This window comes from Silene latifolia, chromosome X (genome assembly GCF_048544455.1).
Source record: "Silene latifolia isolate original U9 population chromosome X, ASM4854445v1, whole genome shotgun sequence".
Taxonomy (NCBI): domain Eukaryota; kingdom Viridiplantae; phylum Streptophyta; class Magnoliopsida; order Caryophyllales; family Caryophyllaceae; genus Silene; species Silene latifolia.
This window is the reverse complement of record NC_133537.1, coordinates 214,304,613-214,325,671: the sequence shown is the minus strand read 5'-3', so window position 1 is coordinate 214,325,671 and position 21,059 is coordinate 214,304,613. Positions and strand designations below refer to the sequence as shown.

The following is a 21,059-nucleotide window of genomic DNA, read 5'->3' as shown; positions in this document are numbered from 1 at the left end:
ATTGATGCAATTTTTGCAATCAGTTGACTTTGATTTTGGAACTTGAACTCAACTTGATGATTTTGTGCCCATTCCCCTTTGGTTAACAAAACGGTAGATGGTAAGAATGAAATAACGGTCGCTTGGCATTGAGGGTCACCTTGGAATAAACGGTAGCCAAGGAGTTATCACACCACAAGGTACTCTTGACTATGCTCTTGTGCATGGGTTGAACGATACTAGAATGACACTAAAAAGGGTGTTTTAAGACTATTCTAGTGAACACAATGTTAAGTAGAAAGAGTATCTACAATGGCCTATGCACATTTGTCAAATTTCTCAATTAGGCATTTTCAAAAACTTTTCTAAATGCAACTATATGCCATGATGCAACCTACATATATATAAGTCTAAATGCAAATGCTTCTACCAACTAGTATGCCATGTAATCTAGATGCAAGTCCTAACAACACATAGATACACAAACCGCAAAAACAAAATACACCACATCCTCCTTGACATGTAAGCCCATCTTCCTCATATGAATAGTGAAAAGCAATGGAAGGGAAATAGGGATTAGAACGATCATACCAAGCGGTCTTCATATTCCCTTGCTAATGCCTCAAATGAAGTGTCGTCTCTATGCGAGAAGAGAACAAAAACACAAGTATATACAATTCTACACTACTTATTTAAAGAACATGTTTTTGGTTTTTGTGTTTTTCAATTTTTTATGGATTTTTGTTTTTATGAAATTAAAGAACATATTTTTGAAATTTTTGAGTTTTTTTCAATTTTTAATGCATTTTGGAATATAAATTCCCATCCCCCACTTTATTTTGAACATTGTCCTTAATATACATGTAGGAGTAGGAATGAATAAGAAATACATGTTTTTGTATTTTTAAAGTTTTATGGAAATCGAAGTACAAATGGAATGATATGATATGAATGAATGCATGGTCTAAGTAAATTGCATATATAACAAATGAATGCAGTCTAAGTTACACTAGATGATGCATGTTCTCTATTAAGTTGGAAGCTAATTTAAATTAGCTTAGGTCACCTATGATCAAACCTCCCCAAACCGATTTAAGCGCTATTTCTAGTGTAGAAAGGAATAGGTTTTGGTTAGTTGCTAGCTTGACATTAGCTCCACATGACCAAAAACATTTGTCCACCTTCGTACCTATTTCCCCTAGTCTTCTTCTTTGTTCTTGGCTTCTTTTCTTGTGCATATTTGATCATGATTAGCATTATCTTGTTCATTTTGGAATGACTACCATGCTAGATTGCGGGCGCATTCTCTTGAGTCGTAGATAGGAGATTGTCATTTACATATAATTGCCTTGTTCATAATATGAGTGTGAGTGTTTTACCGTGAGGATTACGATGTCAATAAGATCATGCAAAAGTTGAAATGTCCATGTGAAGTCCTTTGTGCTACGCCGTCATGTAAATCTCATCCATGTATTGCATTTATACGTTCGTTATGTACCAAAAATAAATACCTAAATATAACTAACAGAAGCTAGCGATAAGTAGGGTCGATCTCCACAGGGAGGCAAGATATATATCTGTAAGTCCGTCTATCTAGTCACAATTGGAAGGGTTTTAATTTTGTTTTCTAAACTACTAAATATTAAAGGCAAGAGAAATAGAGACAAGAGCGATAAAGCAAGAAAATTCGAGATATGTAATTAGATAAAAGAGGTATGTCAGGATTTCGGTTTACCAAGGCAGTTTATCGACTCAGTCATAAATAGCCTAGACAATCTACTACGAGAAGGGCAAGGGAAATAAAGGTCCTTCCGGTCCGTTATCCACCCTAGACTACTACTAACTTAACTTTCGCCCTCATTAGGTAGTCTACTGTTCATAGCAGGTCTGTTCTCTCCAATCTTCTGATCCAGAAGCGAAACTAACCAGATTAATGTTATTTAGAAGCGTGCACTCAACTAAACATATTACAGTTATATTGCTATGGGGACAGATTCTCACAAATAAATCGTCTAGCCTATATACAACATCGTCACATCACTACCATGGCTTCCCTTATCCAAACATAGAGAGATTAGCTACTCATGCTTTTGATATCAATAACAATAACAATAAACATAAGCATACAAAGAAAAGACATAATAGAGAGAATAAGATTAAGCATAAACTAAACAAATCGATAACAAAAGAATAATAGAACAAGGATTAAGAGAAACAAAGTATTGGATTAAGATTAAAAGAAGAGAAAGATTACAATAAAGCTAATACGGCGTAAAGAACAAGTAGCAGTGATTAAGAGCAAAAGTTCCAGAGATTAAGAATAATTAAGAGTGTCAAACGTAATTATGACCTAATGCTGACTTCCTTATATGGGGAAGCGTTTTTATTAACAAAATAAACCTAACACGGAACAATTAACCCGTGTAAAATAGCAAACTAGTCGATCGAGTACTTTCAGACAACTCGATCGAGACTTCTTCAGAAAAACCGTTCGATCGAGCACTTTAGGCTCTCGATCGAACACTCCCAGATAAGCTCTTTTTGATCGAACTCCAAAACTATTCAATCGACCATCCTGGACTGCTCGATCGAACTCCAAAAGCTCTCGATCGAGTAGATATCCACTGAATCAGCCTAGACTTCGTCTTAGCAGCTTCCTAAGACTTTACTTCGCGCTTCCCGAGGTACGACTCCTGCTCCAAATATCCGCCTCCTTAAAATGCATGCAAAGTGGCATGACTAAGGGACGATTCCACTACTTTTAGCTCCATTTCTGCAATTAAGACAAAACAAACCAAAGTAGCCAATTCGGGACATTTTGCAATACAAAGCGATACAAATGGCATAGAAATGCGTGCAATAAAAGGCTAAAAAGTCTATATAAATTGCACGTATCAAATCTCACCAAACCGAACCTTTACTCGTCCTCGAGTAAACTAAATGCAAACTAATGGAACGGATATGAAAACATAGAGCTGGCTATAACTTGTCCACTTAAACAATTTAATGCAATCAAAAGCTAACAGTCATAGCTACAGCAGTCGATATGCAAAAGTTGTATGATGTCTATAAATAAGCTGACCTGTCGACCTTGCAAGACCATTAAAACCGGACTCTCACGTGTCACTCTTATCTCATGAAGCAAAGGCTGAAAGTATATGTGTAAGAGAAGAAGAGGAAAAAGTCACTCACCTAAACTGCGACCTACATAACATGCATGCAACAAAAATGATAGACCATTCCAAACACCGCACATACATTCCAACCAACAATGTCAGTCACAGCTGAGGGCTTACAAATGATATTGGAGAGTGAAATTACATGTAAGAAAAGGCAAAACAGATTATGGGAATGTGGAGGTAAAGCGTCAAGCTAGCACCTAAACAGGACCATATAAGACTATCCAATTCTCAGCTGACTAGATATCGAACACAAGTGCCCCTCATTGGCATAAAACTCACTAACCAGTAAACAATCTCCTCAAAAAGATATAAATAAAAAACGGAGGAGTAAGACCGTCAGAAACTTCCCTTTTTTAATACGGTCTATTTTCTTTTCATTTTAACTTTTTTTTTCATATTTTTTTCTTTCCTTTTTCATTCTTTCTGATTCACGTTCTTTTTTCTTTCTTTTTTCATTTCCTTTTTCTCTTTTTAATTCTTTTCCATGCTTTTCTCATTTTCCTGCCCGCGTTTCTTTCTCTTCTACCAACTCCATATAAATAAGAACAAACCAACTCGCAGCAATAAAAATATACCACAAAAATTACACTAAACTAGCTTGACGCGGGCTTAATTTGGGTGTAGCTAATGGGTAAAAAGGCTATTTTTGGTTAATGTAGAGCTGAATGGGTGAAAATGGAAGAAAGGGGGAAATTGTAAGCACCTCTGTGCATATGACATCGACCACAAACCCGAATGTATGCAGGCAAAAGGCAATCGAATCTCATAAATGTGCAGTTGTGATGAACATGCTATGCAAGGAGTACTACTCTCAATTCCTACATAAACTGGTCATAAATGACACCAGTTTTAAGGCTCTAAAAACTTAGAAATTGTAAAGTAGTTTGCCAATTTTATTAGGTCAAGTCTATACAATCAGCTATATTTTCAACATTAACTCGTAGATATGCGCATGACTAAGCTAATAACTGCAAATTAGATGCAAGGCTCAAGTGATATGACAAGTTAAAGTGCAATTTCATCACAGAAATCTACCGTTCCGACTCAACCTATATGCAAAATGAAACGTGAATTTTTTGAATTTTTTATTTTTTTTGATTTTTGATTTATTTTTGAAATGAAATATAAATGCAAGCTAAAAAATAAACGTGAATGCAAAAACAAATACAGATTCAAAGGATGCAATACCCTCCCCAAACCAAAACAGACAACGCCCTCGTTGTCCTCCAGCATACACCATCAGTATATATATAGGGAAAGGGATAAACAACCAATAAATGAATGAATAAAATAAATAAATAAAGAGACGAGAAATAAACAAAAGAGCAAAAAGTACATACAAAATGACAAACTTCCCCAAACCAGCCAGAAAACTGAGGAAGTGAGTAGACCAGTAGCTACTCGTCACCCTCCTCCTCCTCCTCCTCTACCACCGCAAAGTCAGGATCTCGCTCCTACTCCCTCCTCCTCCTCTTGTCGGCTCGGGCTCTCTCCTCCTGCTCATTTGTGTCCGCCTCGCTCTCTGGTTGCGGGTACCCCTTCGCCGGGTACCGGTAGAAAGAAGGGTGTGGCCAGCCATCTGGTACGGGGCGTCCTCTCCTCATGTGATACTCGTACAGAGGGAATAAGGCAAGTGCCTCATCCCGCTCCATAAGAGCCTGCCTGGTGAGCAACTCAAGAAGCAAACTGTCACGACGCCCTTGGTGGATGACCTCGGACGCCTCAAAGAGTGGTGGAGGAACAAAATTAGCCGGGTAGGCCGGCTGTGTAACAGAAGCAGTGGGGATAGGGATCAGTGTAGGCGTGGGCGTGGAAGACTGCCCAGCCTCAGTCGGTGTGTATCCCTCTCCGGTCTCAGATCTCTTCCGCTTCTTAGAAGCGGAAGTAGTGGTAGGTGGAGCGAGTGGAAGGTGAAAGAAAGGCAAAGGTGGAGGCAACCTACCCCTCAAAGTGGTCAAAGGTACAAGACGGGGTAGGTCGGTATAAGGTAAGGTCACAGACCTGGAACGACCAATCTTCCAGGTCCGATGGTCTGAATCTAACTAAAACATTGCCAACATGGCATGAACATTCAGGTACTTTTCTCTATCTACATGTTCCAAGTCACGGGGAAAGTCAGTGAAGATAGATCGGGCGAGGTAGGTGGCTATGCCACCACAGACAATGGTGCCCGTCTTCTTCTTCGCAACAACATTAAAATACTGAGCTGTCAGATAGGCAATGTTAAGAACAAAGGGGCCCTCGCTATCAATGTTTAAATAGCCCCCTAAAATCTACAACTCAACATTGTTAATGTTGTTAGGCTCTTTAGGGCCAAAAATCGTCCCTCCAATGAGACGCAAAAAGTAACGGGCCGGGGGAAGGTGAACATGAGCGAGCTTTCGCTCCTCAAAAGGGGTTTGTGCCAAGGTCCGCCAAATCATACGTTGGACCTTCCAAGGAGGGTCCGACTCACCGTGGGAGGACAAACCTAACCTACTACCAAACTCAGCTAAGGTCCAAGTCGTGGTTCGGTTAAACAACCAAAAGGAGACACAAGGGCTGTCGTGGTCTGTGGCGTAGGCGGCAGCTGAAAAGGTAAAGGAGCTGAAAAACTCAAGGGTCAGCTCCGGGTAGGTCAAGACACTCATAGTAGTCAACCCGTTCATCTCCGTCTCGTTCAATAACTCAGCAACAGGCTCGTAAATCCCCAATTTCTCAAGGGTGGTCCGACACAAAATTTTTATAGAACTAATGTCACAGCGCTCTAAGTTATAAAAATGAGTACGATGAATCGAGTTAACGAAACGTACCTCAGGATAGTCAGGATGCGGGTCCAAGGAGTAATCGGCACGGAACGTGGCAGTAGCACGTCCAGCAGCAGGATTGGCTCGTCCTCGACCCCGTCCACGACCATTAGTACCCGAAGAAGAAGCCAGTCCAGGTACTGGGCGGGGTAATAGGGCAGACTGGAAAGCAGCTGTGACAACGGGTGACGACGCAGCAGGGGTCGTCACCGAAGTGAGAACAGTACCAACAGTAGTGGAAACAGTAGTGGCAGCAGTGATAGAAACAGTAGAGGCTATGATGGCAGCAGCACGGACCACCGCCTCAGACAGGGATGGGGTAACAGTAGAACTATTCGAGGGCATCGTGTTACTATCCATCCTAATCAATCAAATAAGTGTATAAATTAATCAAACAAACAATTCAACATAATTTCCCCTATGTTTTCAAAAAATTCGAAACCCTAACCCTCTAATTAAGGTCGAAAAACAACAAATAAGCAACAATAATTAAAGGGGAAAACTTACTTGATTGATAACCCAGAAGAATAAGCAAAGAAATCGACAAATAGCGCAAGAAATTAGTTGAATTAAATTTCGACATCGAACAAACCCTAATTCTTCAAGTAAATTGCAACAAAGATGAAATTGGAAGAGGGAATAAGGGGCAAATGTCGATATTAGAACAACAAAAGCAATATGGGTGGCGATTTTGGTAAAAAGAGGAGATTAATGGAGGTTTTGGGGTTTTTGTGTGGGTTTTATCGCGAAAAAGAAGAAGAGAATAAGTTAGAATGAAATAGAATGGGAAAAGAAAGACAACCTGCATCTTATTAAGCATAGTCACTCGATCGAGTGATTTGAAACCACTCGATCGAGTGCTTCCTCTTGTATTCTACTCGATCGAGTAAAATTATTCTCGATCGAGAACTCTTCCTTTTTGACAATTCGATCGAGAGACTACAACTGCTCGATGGAACAAAAATCCTGGGCAATCCTCTCGATCGAGTATAAAAGGTACTCGATCGAGTTGTTTTCTTCTAGCACACGTCCCAATGCGATATATCTTCCCCAAACCTGCATAAAAACATGTAGAAACACTTCCTGCAAATACCAAATCACAAAAATATGCCGTCTATATTCGGTTTTACGCTAAAACTAACTATGCTCTAGTCTATCAGTCTAAGAACGCAATTAAAATGTTAAACGGAAATTCAAAATTACAAAATGTTACAACGGGGCATTCGCCGCTCATCTTCCAATGCATTGTAGTAGCCCAAAAGAGGGCTTCTGACTGGAGGAGGTCCCTTCAGCATCACGGACCCACCTCTTTGTTCGCCACGAGCTTGTACTCGAACTGATGGAAGGAGAATAGTTTGCGTCCACGTACGCCTTTACTTTCTCCTTCCCTTTGACATTCCTATCTGCATTAGCGGCATTCCCATCACTTAAATTGACCTTCATTATACCATAACCGACGGCATCTCCAGTACCCACTCTGTCAGTACCTGCATCAAGGAAAACAACGGAATGGTCCTCCTTTTCGCTCTCAATCTGAGGCAAAGGTGTCACTATAGCAGCGCAATATTCAATATTATCAGCTGGAGTGTCTATGTCTGGGTAAATAGAGGGTAGGGCATTGCAAGGTTGAACTTGTATAGGGGCCCTACGAGCTTTGGACTGATGAAATGTCAGCTCCTCATCTCCGACCTGGAAGGTAAGGGTCTTTCCCCCGACATCGATTATTACGCGTGTAGTAAATAAAAATGGTCGCCCTAAAATAATAGGGGTGTGAGAGTCTTCGGGTATGTCTAAGACCACAAAGTCAACGGGAATAAAGAATCTCTCGATTTTCACAGGTATGTCCTCTAAGACACCTAGTAGGCGTGATATACTACGGTCGGCCATCTGAACGGTCATATTGGTGCAACTAAATTTGGTCAAACCTAATTTCTTAGCAAGAGATAGAGGTAAGACACTTACGCTAGCTCCTAAATCACATAGCGCGTTGTCAATTAAGTGGGTCCCTATATGACATGGAATTGAAAAGCTACCAGGGTCTGATTGTTTGGGTGGTGTCTTATTCTGAACTAAGGCGGGCCCTATTTCAGTCAAAGCTACCGTTTCATGGTCACTTATATGTCTCTTACACAATAAAATTTCTTTCATAAACTTCATGTAAGAGGGTACCTGGGGAAGCAGTTCGGCTAAAGGAACGTTAACATGAAGGCTCTTCAGGATTTCAGCAAATATCCCGAACTGTTGTTTGGCCTTATTGTTCTGCAATTGCCTTGGAAAGGGAACCGTGATAGGAATTTCTAAACCTTTGTTTCTTTCTGCCAATGTCTCGACAGGTTCATCAGTATTTATACTTGATCGATCCCTTTTCCTCTTGATCGAGGTCTTTCAGCATCATTTTCATTCGATCGAGCATTATCAGCCACTCGATCGAAATTCTATTTAACAGCACGATCGAGGTATGATTCCACTCGATCGAGCATTTTTCTCAGCATTTTCATTCGATCGAGGCATTTCCTTCTCTCGATCGAAACCTTGGTTAGCAGCTTTACTCGATCGATCAACAGTTTCACTCGATCGAGTAATATTCTTAGCAATTCTACTCGATCAACCATGATACCCGTCGTTGTGAGTACCAAAGATAAAATTTATAATCTCCTATTAAGACTAACCTAGGCTAGTGGTAACAGGGTCGAACCACAAGGAGGCAGTTGTAAACTTTAGTTGATTTATGTTGATACGAGGTAACTATTATGGGGGTTGGTTTGAATTGGTCTATAGCTAATAACAATAAAAAGAAAATAAACTAAAAGAACGATTTAAACAGATAAAAGAAGGGTACTAGGATGGTCGGGTCATTATAGCTTCGGCGGCGGCAAACTAAGTTGGTCTGAATCAAACACAGGTAAGGCGGGAAATAAGAGGTCCTCTCGGTCCACTCCTAACATATAGCATCTCTCGATCTCGCTATAGGTCCCTAATGTCACTAATACTAACTTTCGTCCTGAAAAGCGACTAATGGTCTAAACTATACCTACCTTTCGATCTTAGCACAGTTTAGTCGATTTAATTGATGGTCTAATAACCTACCCTATCTTTCGATCTAATGGGTCGGTCACAAAATTGGTATTTAACTGGTCGCATGCATTCGATTGGCTAAATACAAGATTAAGAACAATTAAAACGAAGGGTAACCTTACAAGGTCAGTCGATCGACCAACAATGTCAGTCGATCGACTGACACGCGGGTTCAGTCCGTGTTCAATCTAATGCCGCCTATGCTACAATTCCCCTACATCCTAGCACTACAGATTTAGCTACTCATGGTGAAGGTAAAAACAACAAATAAATTATCAACGATTACTGTATTCATGCTTAATGTAAATAATAACAGCGAAAATATGATAATTGGCTTTGGGGCACTAACTATCAATTCTATACTAATAATGAAAGCGAAGCAATAAACTAAGATTAGGGCAGAATCAATACCGAAAATTCCAGAGGAAAGATTAAGAACAAAGGCAGAAATTCCAATGCTAAAGTCGATATATCAAACCCTAATTACTCGGAAAATAAACTAAACTTAAAGCACTGTATTGTGATGTGAAACTTGATATATTATTCGATGATGAAACTAGACGCTGGTGTTACGTTATATAGCAATCAACGCAACAACTTATTTCTAAAACCTAAACCTCACGGGCTTTCTAAATCTAAATCTGGAATCGAAATCGATCGATGTTGAAGGTCTTTGGTCGATCGATTGCTCTCAACAACGATGAGCTAACCACGGAACCGAGTCTTGGTCGATCGATCGACAAGGTCGATCGATCGGCCAGCTGCTACTTGACTTCTTTTAACTCGTGGACTTGTCTTTTGGGCCTTGGATTGCGCACCAAGCTTGTTCCTTAAGCAATTCCTTTACGTCATTTGCAATGCAGATTACTCGGGGGCGGATTCGGCTTGATTTCCCGTCGAATTCTTCACATTTCTGCAATAAAGTACAAAAAACGCGAAAGTAGAGGAACATAGGGAAATATAGGCATATATTGCACATTTGAGCTCTGAAATGCGAGTAGAAAAGAGTGTGAAACATCGTATTTTAGACACGCATCAAATCTCCCCAAACCAAACCTTGCTTGTCCCCAAGCAAGAACTAGACTCGATCTAATGACCTAATGGAACGAGTTCAATCTCAGAGCGAGATGCACAAGTAAAGCCTAAGCCAATTTAATGCACAACTAACAATCAATCAATAATGTGAATCATGCAAACGAATTATAAGGTCGTCAAAAACTGCTGAACCGTTGACTGTAGAGACTTATCAAATTGGACTCTCGCGGGTCGCTCAAATCACTCAAATGAGCACAGGTGATATAAATGTAAGATAGAAAGAATTACTTTGTAAAGACTCTCACCTAACTACGACCTATGAAAACATGCCAGCAATAAAATATGAAAGTGATCTCTACGACCGTACATACGCATTCCAACCAAACAGATGACCAATGACACATGCCGAGGTATAAATGGGATATGTGAGGTATGGGTAAGGAGAGGCAAAACATTTTATGGTAAAGTGGAGGTACAGGTGATCAAGCTAGCACCAAAACGGAACCATATAACAACATCTTCTTCTTGCTCAAAATCAAACGAAACGGTGCTATAACAAGCACAAAACTCACAATCTCCAAACTATCAAATCAATAAAACTCCCCATAGGATATAAACGAAACATGGGAGCAAAAATCGCCAAAAGATAAGGATTAAATTATGCGAATTGACTTTTTTCTTTTTTTCTCTTCGAACTTCAGTCGATCGACTATATTGGGCAGTCGATCGACTGCTTTGAACAGTACAGAACTCTTTTTTTTTTTTCGAATCATTTTTTCATCTTTTTCATTTTTCTTTTCTTTTTTTTTCTTTCCTCCTTTTCTTTCATTTCCCAACAACATCTCAATCGAGCAAATACCACCAAAAACGAAGTAACAATCCCAAGGGCACGGACTACTAGCTTGACAAAGGACAGGCTATATGTAGGATGTAGTAATGGGACAAAAAGGCTATTTTTGGCAGTGTGGAGCTTATGGGCATAAAGAATAAAGGAAAACCTCTACCACATGTGTCGACAAACCACAGACCGAATGCGTACAGGTATTAAGTAGATCAAATTCATATTCATGCAAATTAGGGAAACATGTCTCATAAGGAGAACTACTCACATTCCTAAATAAACCTGTCATAAATGTCACCAGTTATAGGCTCTAAAACTCAGAAATATGATGTAGCTTGCCAATTTGTAAAGTCAAGTCTCAAGTTCAGCAAACAAATTTAACGAAAACTCGCAGATATGCATGTACGATTCTACTAATAACATGTTAATCTAGCAAGGCTCAGGCAAAACAGGTGCAAATGCAAAATCATCATAGAAATACTACCGTTCCGACTCGACCTATATGCTAAAATAAACGTGCGTTTTGTGGAAATTTTTGAAATTTTTCAATATTTTTTAAATTTTCTGTATATAATGAAAATGAAATAAACAATGTAAACTGAAATTTAAACGTGAATGCAAACAAATGAATGAAGTGCGACGCAAAACCCTTCCCCAAACCAAATCGCACAATGTCCCCATTGTGCAAAATTATATAATGAAAGCAAAGAGAAACGGGAATTTGCGAGAAAAGGGAAATAAAAACACAATGACATAAAGTAAAGGCTTGGGAACTCACAAGACTTTAAGCGCAGCATAGGAAACCTCCCCAAACCAGCGTGAGCTAGGAGGTTTCAGTAGCCAGCAGTGCTACCAACAAGAGTGCCTGAAAGACAGAAAACATCACGCATAAGACCGAAGAAAACAATTTTGAAGCGTAGAAATTGTGCACTAATGAGGCAAAAGAAGAAATAGATAATTCGACGGAAAATAAGGCGGAGTAGAAAACTCCCTTAGGTCCGCATATCGACCAAACACAGCAGGGGAGAGGTCGTGAACGCATATAGCAGCAGCAGTGGTCGATCGACCTAAAGAGGCAGTCGATCGACCGGGTGGCGAGAACAGTAGCTCCTGTAAACCTGCAATTTAGTCGATCGACCAATGGTGCCAGTCGATCGACTGAAAACACTGCTGCAGTGCCTTATTTCTTCGTAATTGCTCAATGATTTGAGCTAATAAGCTCTAAATACCTGCAAATACACGATAGTACGCGCCCAAAATTGCGCAAAACCCAGAACGAAGTCTAAAACACTTGAAAATTCTAAGCAAACGAAATAAAGGCGAAGTTTTCGCGCACACAAAAGCAATAAAAATGTCTTAACAAAAAAGGAAAGAAGTTTATAACGAGCATGATCAACTAATAGTTGATCAAGAAGGACCACGGTATGGCCCACTTCGTCGGCTTCTGGCTGCTAGAGGTAGCCTCAATGGTGCTCATCTCATCAGCTGCACCCTTCTCAGCTTCAACAGTTGGAGAACTCAGCTGATCAACTTCGTCATCTCCCCAATCAAGGACTCCCTCGGAATCGTCGGACTCCAAATCTGCCCATTTCACCTTAACTGGCTCATCTTCCACTTCCTCATCGGTCCCATAGCTTAGGCAACCAAGACCGCCTCTTTGAATGATAGGCTTCGTCGCAGCTGGAGTATCCAACGGCTCTTCCTTCCCCAAACCAGCTCCTGCCTTATCTAAAATAACAGATTCTTCCTCCTTCTTGCTCCCAATCTGGGGCGGAGGGGTTAATACTGAAGAGTAGTAATAGGGACGGTCGATTCGGGAAGCACAAAGTACGATCTCTTTTCGAGACCGTATTGCAAGTAATGTGAGCCACATGGCGTCTTTCTTTTTAGCAGGTTGGGCAAAAATAATAGAATGTTTCCCAACCTTGAAGGTCAAGGTTCCTAAACCGACGCGTCAATAATCGCACCGGCGAGTGTGCGAAAACGGCCTTCCCAAAATGATGGGAATATGGTCATCCTCAGGCATATCGAGGACAACAAAGTCAACAGGAAAGAAAAACTTCCCTATTTGGACGGGTATGTCCTCTAGGACTCCTATGGGCTCGACCGCAGATCGGTCAGCCATCTGAACTGTCATTTCCGTGATAGCAAAGCAAGAGGTCAACTTGAGTTTCTAGCTAAACTCAAGGGCATGACACTTATCTTTGGCCCCTAAGTCACACAATGCCTTTTCGATAGAAAAGGTACCTATGCTACAAGGGACGAAAAAACTACCCGGATCCTCTAACTTAAGGGGCGCAGTGTGATACAGATAAGAACAAGACTCCTTGGTGAGTGCGACAGTGTGCACTGTTTCGAGTGACCGCTTTTTTGACAACAGTTGTTTCATAAATTTGGTGTAAGCGGGTACTTGGTTAACTAACTCAAGGAAGGGGACTTGCACATTCAGACTACGGATAACTTTCTCAAACTTATTGAAAGATACCTGTTCTTTGGTCGGCACGAGTCTCTCCGGATATGGGGCTGTAAGGAGCACCTTAGCCCTCTCTTCTAAGTCGCGTGTGCCGGTATCCTTGGACTTAGGTTGAAAGTCCGTCACCTTCTCTTTGTTGAAGCTAGATCCCTCCTCAGACCGTCTCAAATGAGAACCATTGACCGTCATTGGATCGAACTTCGGAGTCGGGACTGACCCATCAGCACTCGGGTTTGCCCCTAAAATCTTCGGGACTGTAGTACCCCGAAACAAATGGTCTCGTAGATTATTTGGCATTAAAGGACGAGATTCTTCAACATCAGCAGTGATATGGGTCGATCGACTACCCTCCTCAGTCGATCGACTGGTTTCTGATTCGAAGCTCCTGTAACGTAACTCGGTCGATCGACTAGGTATATCGATCGATCGGCCCCAAATTCTGTGACGTCTTTTTCTTTGAATTGTTCGTTGAAGCTTTCTCTTGGCTTGTTTCTGGCTCACCTTTCCCAACAGCATCCTCAACCATGGCAGGACCATCAAGGGTGGACCCGCTCCTCAAGGTGATGGCATTTAGGGTCTCTTTTTGTTCGGGTTGAGTGGGTAAGTGTCCGGGAGCTCGAGTGTTGGTTTTACTAGCCAGTTGAGCAATTTGGCTCTCAAGTAACTTCATTCCGGCCTCTCTTGCTTGGGACTCCTTTAGCAACAGATTCTTAAGCTCGGAGAACTCAGAGTTCTGTGATTGTTGTTGTTGCGGCACATAAGGAGGTTTTTGATACTGCTGTTGCTTTTGATGAGGGGGTATATAGGGTTGTTGCTGCGGCGGAGGTTGGGTTGGATTTTGGACATTTTGGCTTCTCCAACTCAAGTTCGGATGCGGTGGCTCGTAATAGGTGTTCGTCTGCCTATAGTGTTGAAAGGCAGCACAAGATTCAAAAGGGCTAGGGTAATTTTTCGAGACATGGCCCTCAACTACACACCTTTCACAGACGAAAGGACCGTCTGACACAGCGTTGACTTGGTACATCCCACCCTTAGAGGCTCCTCCTAGCTCATATTTGTCAAATCTCGCGGTGAGAGCCTCAAGCGCAGCAACAGAAGAGGATTCAGCAGCTCTTCTCTGGTTTCCCCTTGAATTCCCATACTCGGCCTTGTGGGTAGCTAGATCGTCAATGATCTTCCACCCCTTAGTTGCTCCCAAATTTTCAGCAAATCTCCCATTGGTGCGGCATCCAAAATAGCCCTACGATCGTCGTACAACCCATTGTAGAAATGATTGCACAAGCTCCACTTTTCAAACCCATGGTGCGGTATGGTTCGCACCAACTTCTTGAATCGGACCCAAGCCTCGTGGAAATTCTCATCTGGCCCTTGTTTAAAGCCCGTGATTTGGGCTCTAATAGCGATCGTCCTTGAAGCAGAGAAGTACTTCTTGTAGAACACTAGTGCCAATGTATTCCAATCAGTGATCTCCAGACCGGTCCGGTCCAAATCTCTATACCATTCCCTTGCAGAATCACGAAGGAGAAGATGAACATGGTCTCTTTGATTTGATCTGGGTTACGCCCGGTGGTGGGGAATGGAGCGGCGATAGTCGATAAAAGTCTCCATATGTCTTCTTTGCATCTTCATTTGCGGCTCTACCAAAGCGATTTCTCTCGACCATGGTAATGTAAGCGAGGCTTTGGTTCGAATTTCTGGCATCTCTGGTAATTCGAACCCCTTGTATAAGTTGTCATTTGTCGGCTCGGAAAAACTAGCTATACTTGCTTCCTCGGCCATGACCGAAATTTACGGAGAAGTAACTGTCTCGGTGAAGGCGTAGAAACGGGTGAAGATGGTGGATTTCCCTCAGCTCGTTCTCGTAAAAGCTAGAATGAGAACTAGGCTCTTCCAGCTGTCGTTCTTGAAATAATCTCCTCTTAACGTGCAAAGATCTTTCAATCTCTGGATCAAACGGCAGTAATGGACCACCCTGAGACCTGCGCATAAGAGGAAACTACAACAAAATATAAGAACAGTTTAAGGAACAAAAGTCCCTTAAACTGAGAAAGACTGAAAATAAAAACAACTAAAATTAGGACTATTGCCTCCCCGGCAACGGCGCCAAAATTTGATACCCGTCGTTGTGAGTACCAAAGATAAAATTTATAATCTCCTATTAAGACTAACCTAGGCTAGTGGTAACAGGGTCGAACCACAAGGAGGCAGTTGTAAACTTTAGTTGATTTATGTTCAGTCTGAGGTAACTATTATGGGGGTTGGTTTGAATTGGTCTATAGCTAATAACAATAAAAAGAAAATAAACTAAAAGAACGATTTAAACAGATAAAAGAAGGGTACTAGGATGGTCGGGTCATTATAGCTTCGGCGGCGGCAAACTAAGTTGGTCTGAATCAAACACAGGTAAGGCGGGAAATAAGAGGTCCTCTCGGTCCACTCCTAACATATAGCATCTCTCGATCTCGCTATAGGTCCCTAATGTCACTAATACTAACTTTCGTCCTGAAAAGCGACTAATGGTCTAAACTATACCTACCTTTCGATCTTAGCACAGTTTAGTCGATTTAATTGATGGTCTAATAACCTACCCTATCTTTCGATCTAATGGGTCATCACAAAATTGGTATTTAAGCGTCGCATGCATTCGATTGGCTAAATACAAGATTAAGAACAATTAAAACGAAGGGTAACCTTACAAGGTCAGTCGATCGACCAACAATGTCGATCGATCGTCGACACGCTGAGTTCGATCCGTGTTCAATCTAATGCCGCCTATGCTACAATTCCCCTACATCCTAGCACTACAGATTTAGCTACTCATGGTGAAGGTAAAAACAACAAATAAATTAACAACGATTACTGTATTCATGCTTAATGTAAATAATAAAAGCGAAAATATGATAATTGTCTTTGGGGCACTAACTATCAATTCTATACTAATAATGAAAGCGAAGCAATAAACTAAGATTAGGGCAGAATCAATACCGAAAATTCCAGAGGAAAGATTAAGAACAAAGGCAGAAATTCCAATGCTAAAGTCGATATATCAAACCCTAATTACTCGGAAAATAAACTAAACTTAAAGCACTGTATTGTGATGTGAAACTTGATATATTATTCGATGATGAAACTAGACGCTGGTGTTACGTTATATAGCAATCAACGCAACAACTTATTTCTAAAACCTAAACCTCACGGGCTTTCTAAATCTCGTCTGGAATCGAAATCGGTCGATCGTTGAAGGTCTTTGGTCGATCATTGCTCCTCAACAAATAACTTACCGGAACCGAGTCTTGGTCGATCGTTGACAAGGTGGTCGATCGACTGGCTGAGCTGCTACTTGACTTCTTTTAACTCGTGGACTTGTCTTTTGGGCCTTGGATTGCACACCAAGCTCGTTCCTTAAGCAATTCCTTTACGTCATTTGCAATGCAGATTACTCGAGGGCGGATTCGGCTTGATTTCCCGTCGAATTCTTCACATTTCTGCAATAAAGTACAAAAAACGCGAAAGTAGAGGAAAATAGGGAAATATAGGCATATATTGCACATTTGAGCTCTGAAATGCGAGTAGAAAAGAGTGTGAAACATCGTATTTTAGACACGCATCAAACCACCAGAAATGAGTCGATCGAGGACTTTCTTGGGATGCAGCATAGTTTCGTCAAGGGGTGACTATTCACTCTCAGCAACAACAGGTTTCGATCCTGATATGTCCTCAACAGTTGACATTTTAGGTCCTTCATAAGAGAGACCGCTTCGCAAATTAATTAGATTTATCGTCTCATGAGGATTCTTTTGAGGTTGAGATAGTAAATGGCCCGGTTTTCTTGAAGATTGGTTAGCAGCGAGTTGAGCTATCTGAGACTCGAGTGATTTGATTGACGCATATTTCTGTTGTTCACTCCTTTGCATTTGGGCAGTCAATGATTGTATCATTGACTTCAACTCAGTCATCTCACTTACCCTACTAGAAGAAGCTCCATGATTAGGCGGTGGAAAAGATGGAGGCTTTTGAAAGCCTTGTTGAGCTTTATGAGGAGGATCATAAGGTTGTTGCGGCTGCGGTGGAGGTGAAGGATTCAACACATTCTTACTAGTCCATCTCAAATAGGGATGGACACCACTCTGATTGTTATAATAGGAATTTCCTTGCCTATATTGCTGAAAGGCAAGGACTTGCTCCTTCTCAGTTAGATAGTCAACAGCAGTGTGACCGTCATTAGTACCGCATCTCTCACATATAACGGTTTCTTGTCTAGTCAACAAGCGAACCGTCTATTGATCACCCGCTTGCTGCGACTCCAACCTATCAAAACGAGCATTTATGGCTTCCGACTGAGCCACGACTGCATTATCAACTAAATGAACTGTTCGAATAACATCTCTTGGGTTCCCATACTCAGCACAGTGGGTAGCCATCTCATCTATGATGCCCCACCCCTTGTCATCATCATTGTTGTTCTGAAATCGCTCATTAGATGAGGCGTCCAATATAGCACGGTGGTCGTCATACAACCCATTATAGAACTGGTTGCACAAGAACCAATGATCAAAACCATGATGAGGAAGAGACCGCACTAACTTCTTGAAACGACACCAAGCTTCATAAAAATTCTCATCGGGTGCCTGCTTGAAACTTGTAATTTTTCCTCTCAGCTGATTGGTTCATTGTGGAGGAAAATACCTCTTATATAAGGCAAGGGCGAGGGTCTCCCAGTTGATGATCCCGACTGCTTCTCTATCAAGATCAGTGAGCCACTCTCAGGCTCCATCGGTCAAAGAGAAGGGAAATAGGACCTCATTAATCCTGTCCTGAGTCACTCCCTTTGTAGCGGGAATGGTAGAGCAATAATCAGTGAAAACTTCCATATGTTTACGCGGATCTTCACCCGCCACACCTCGGTACAGGTTTCATTTGACCAAATTAATGTTGGACGGCCGAATGGCGAACTTATTTCCATCCTCAGTCGAAAGCTTGAAACCTTTAGGGATTGAGGGAGCTGTGGGCTCCGAATGACACGCAATATTAGGCATCTTCACCAGATTTACAGCAGGAATAGAATTGTCTTCTTTGCAAGACTGGTCTTCTGCAAACAGAAAATGTTGTAGCTCGGGTTCAAAAGTACTCAAGACTTCCTATTGAATCTTCCTCTGTAGTCTTTGTCTAATACGGAAGGTCCGTTCTGGTTCAGGATCAGTTGGAACTAACTCTGACCTGTTATACCTGGGCATAAACAAGACTAAAGGAAATAAATAAGAACTGTCTCAAGGAATTAAAAATTCCCTGAGACTGAGAAATAAACGAAACAAAAACAGATAAATAGGCTATTGCCTCCCCGGCAACGGCGCCAAAATTTGATACCGTCGTTACGTACCAAAAATAAATACCTAAATATAACTAACAGAAGCTAGCGATAAGTAGGGTTGAACTCCACAGCGAGGCAAGATATCTATCTGTAAGTCCGTCTATCTAGTCAAATTGGGGGGTTTTAATTTTGTTTTCTAAACTACTAAAGATTAAAGGTAAGAGAAATAGAGACAAGCGCGATAAAGCAAGAAAATTTGAGATATGTAATCAGATAAAAGAGGTATGTCAGGATTTCGATTTACCATGACAGTTTATCGACTCAGTCATAAATAGCATAGACAATCTACTGTGAGAAGGCAAGGGAAAGGTCCTTCTGGTCCGCTATCCACCCTAGACTACTACTAACTTAACTTTCGCCCTCATTAGGTAGTCTACTGTTCATAGCAGGTCTGTTCTCTCCAATCTTCCGATCCAGGAGCGAAATTAACCAGATTAAAGTTATTTAGAAGCGTGCACTCAACTAAACATATTACAGTTATATTGCTATGGGGACAGATTCTCACAAATAAATCGTCAAGCCTATATACAACATCGTCACATCACTACCATGGCTCCCCTAATCCTAACATAAGGAGATTAGCTACTCATGCTTTTGATATCAATAACAATAACAATAAATATAAGCATACCAAGAAAAGACATAATAAAGAGAATAAGATTAAGCATAAACTAAAAAAATCGGTAACAAAAGAATAATAGAACAAGGATTAAGAGAAACAAAGTATTGGATTAAGATTAAAAGAAGAGAAAGATTACAATAAAGCTAATCCGGCGTAAAAAACAAGTAGCAGTGATTAAGAGCAAAAGTTCCAGAGATTAAGAGTAATTAAGAGTGTCAAACGTAATTATGGCCTAATGCCGACTTCCTTATATAGGGAAGCATTTTTATTAACAAAATAAACCTAACACAGAACAATTAACCCATGTAAAACAGCAAACTACTCGATCGAGTCCTTTCAGACAACTCGATCGAGGACTTCTTTAAAAAAACCGTTCGATCGAGCATTTTAGGCTCTCGATCGAACACTCCCAGATAAGCACTTTTCGATCGAACTCCAAAACCATTCGATCGACCATCCTCGACTGCCAAACTACTCGATCGAACTCCAAAAGCTCTCGATCGAGTAGATATCCACTGAATCAGCCTTGACTTCGTCTTGACAGCTACCTAAGACCTTCCTTCACGCTTCCCGAGGTACGAATCCTGCTCTAAGTCTCCGCCTCCTTAAAATGCATGCAAAGTGGGACGATTAAGGGGCGATTCCACTACTTTTAGGTCCATTTCTGCAATTAAGACAACAAACCAAAGTAGCCAATTCGGGGCATTTTGCAATACAAAGGGATACAAATGGCATAGAAATGCGTGCAATAAAAGGCTATAAAGTCTATATAAATTGCACATATCATGCATTTTTCCCTATGCCTATGTTGTTTCGGGATTTGATTCATTGTGCTTTAAAGTTACTTGACAGGAATTGCATTTGGATGAGATAATTATTGCTCGGGCCCTTGTACTTGTCATACATTATATTGTGTGGTTGATTGAGGACAAGCAAGGGTTTAGCTTAGGGGAGTTTGATAGGTCTATTTTAAATATAGTTTTAACTCCCTATTTTAGCTCGGTTTTATTTGATTATTGCACTTCTATAAGTGTATTTGTGAGCTAATTCTGTGTTCTAGGTGTTTTACTTGTATTGATTTCATTTTGTAGGAAATAAGGCATTCGGTAGGTTTTTCCCGTCAAGTTAGCAAGCACTCAAGTTCACGAGGCTAAAAGAAAGGAGACTTGACCATGGAGGGGGGGGGGGGGTTAGGAAATTCCGAGCATGGAAATCCCGAGAATAAAGAAATCAACTTTGGATGGTGGAGAAGTAAACAAATGAAGCCCATAAAGATAGAGAAGCAAAGCTTAGGATCCTCTTATGTGCAATAAGTTGGAGGAATTAAGAGGCATTAAGGCGGTTCATTGGATTCCCAATCCCAATTAATCAACATTTAAAGGACAAAACTGAAATTAGCACGACCCCGATCGGGGTTGCCTCTCTTTGATTTTTTTACGTTTCACCCCTTATTCCTATATAAGGAGTGTTGAATCCGTCATTTGAGAGACCACTTACACACCTCGTACACATTACAAGTCTCATTAGAATAGTCTTTAGATCTCCTTATTATTCTAAACATTTCTTTTAGCATTAGGAATTAGAATACAATTTCCATTTCACGTATTTGGTTTTATCTTGTTCTACATTTTCATGTTCCATTTCTATTGTTAAGGTAATCTTATTTCCAGTACAACTTTGTTAATTCCTTTGCCATTT

General features: G+C 40.9%; 1 non-coding gene across 1 annotated transcript; it reads left to right on the top strand.

The window, feature by feature from the left end:
- The first annotated feature begins 17,925 nt into the window (after positions 1 to 17,925).
- LOC141625611 (small nucleolar RNA R71) lies at positions 17,926 to 18,031 on the top strand. Its single transcript, XR_012535380.1, has one exon. It is a non-coding gene; the product is annotated as a small nucleolar RNA R71 (small nucleolar RNA).
- Positions 18,032 to 21,059: the final 3,028 nt, after the last annotated feature.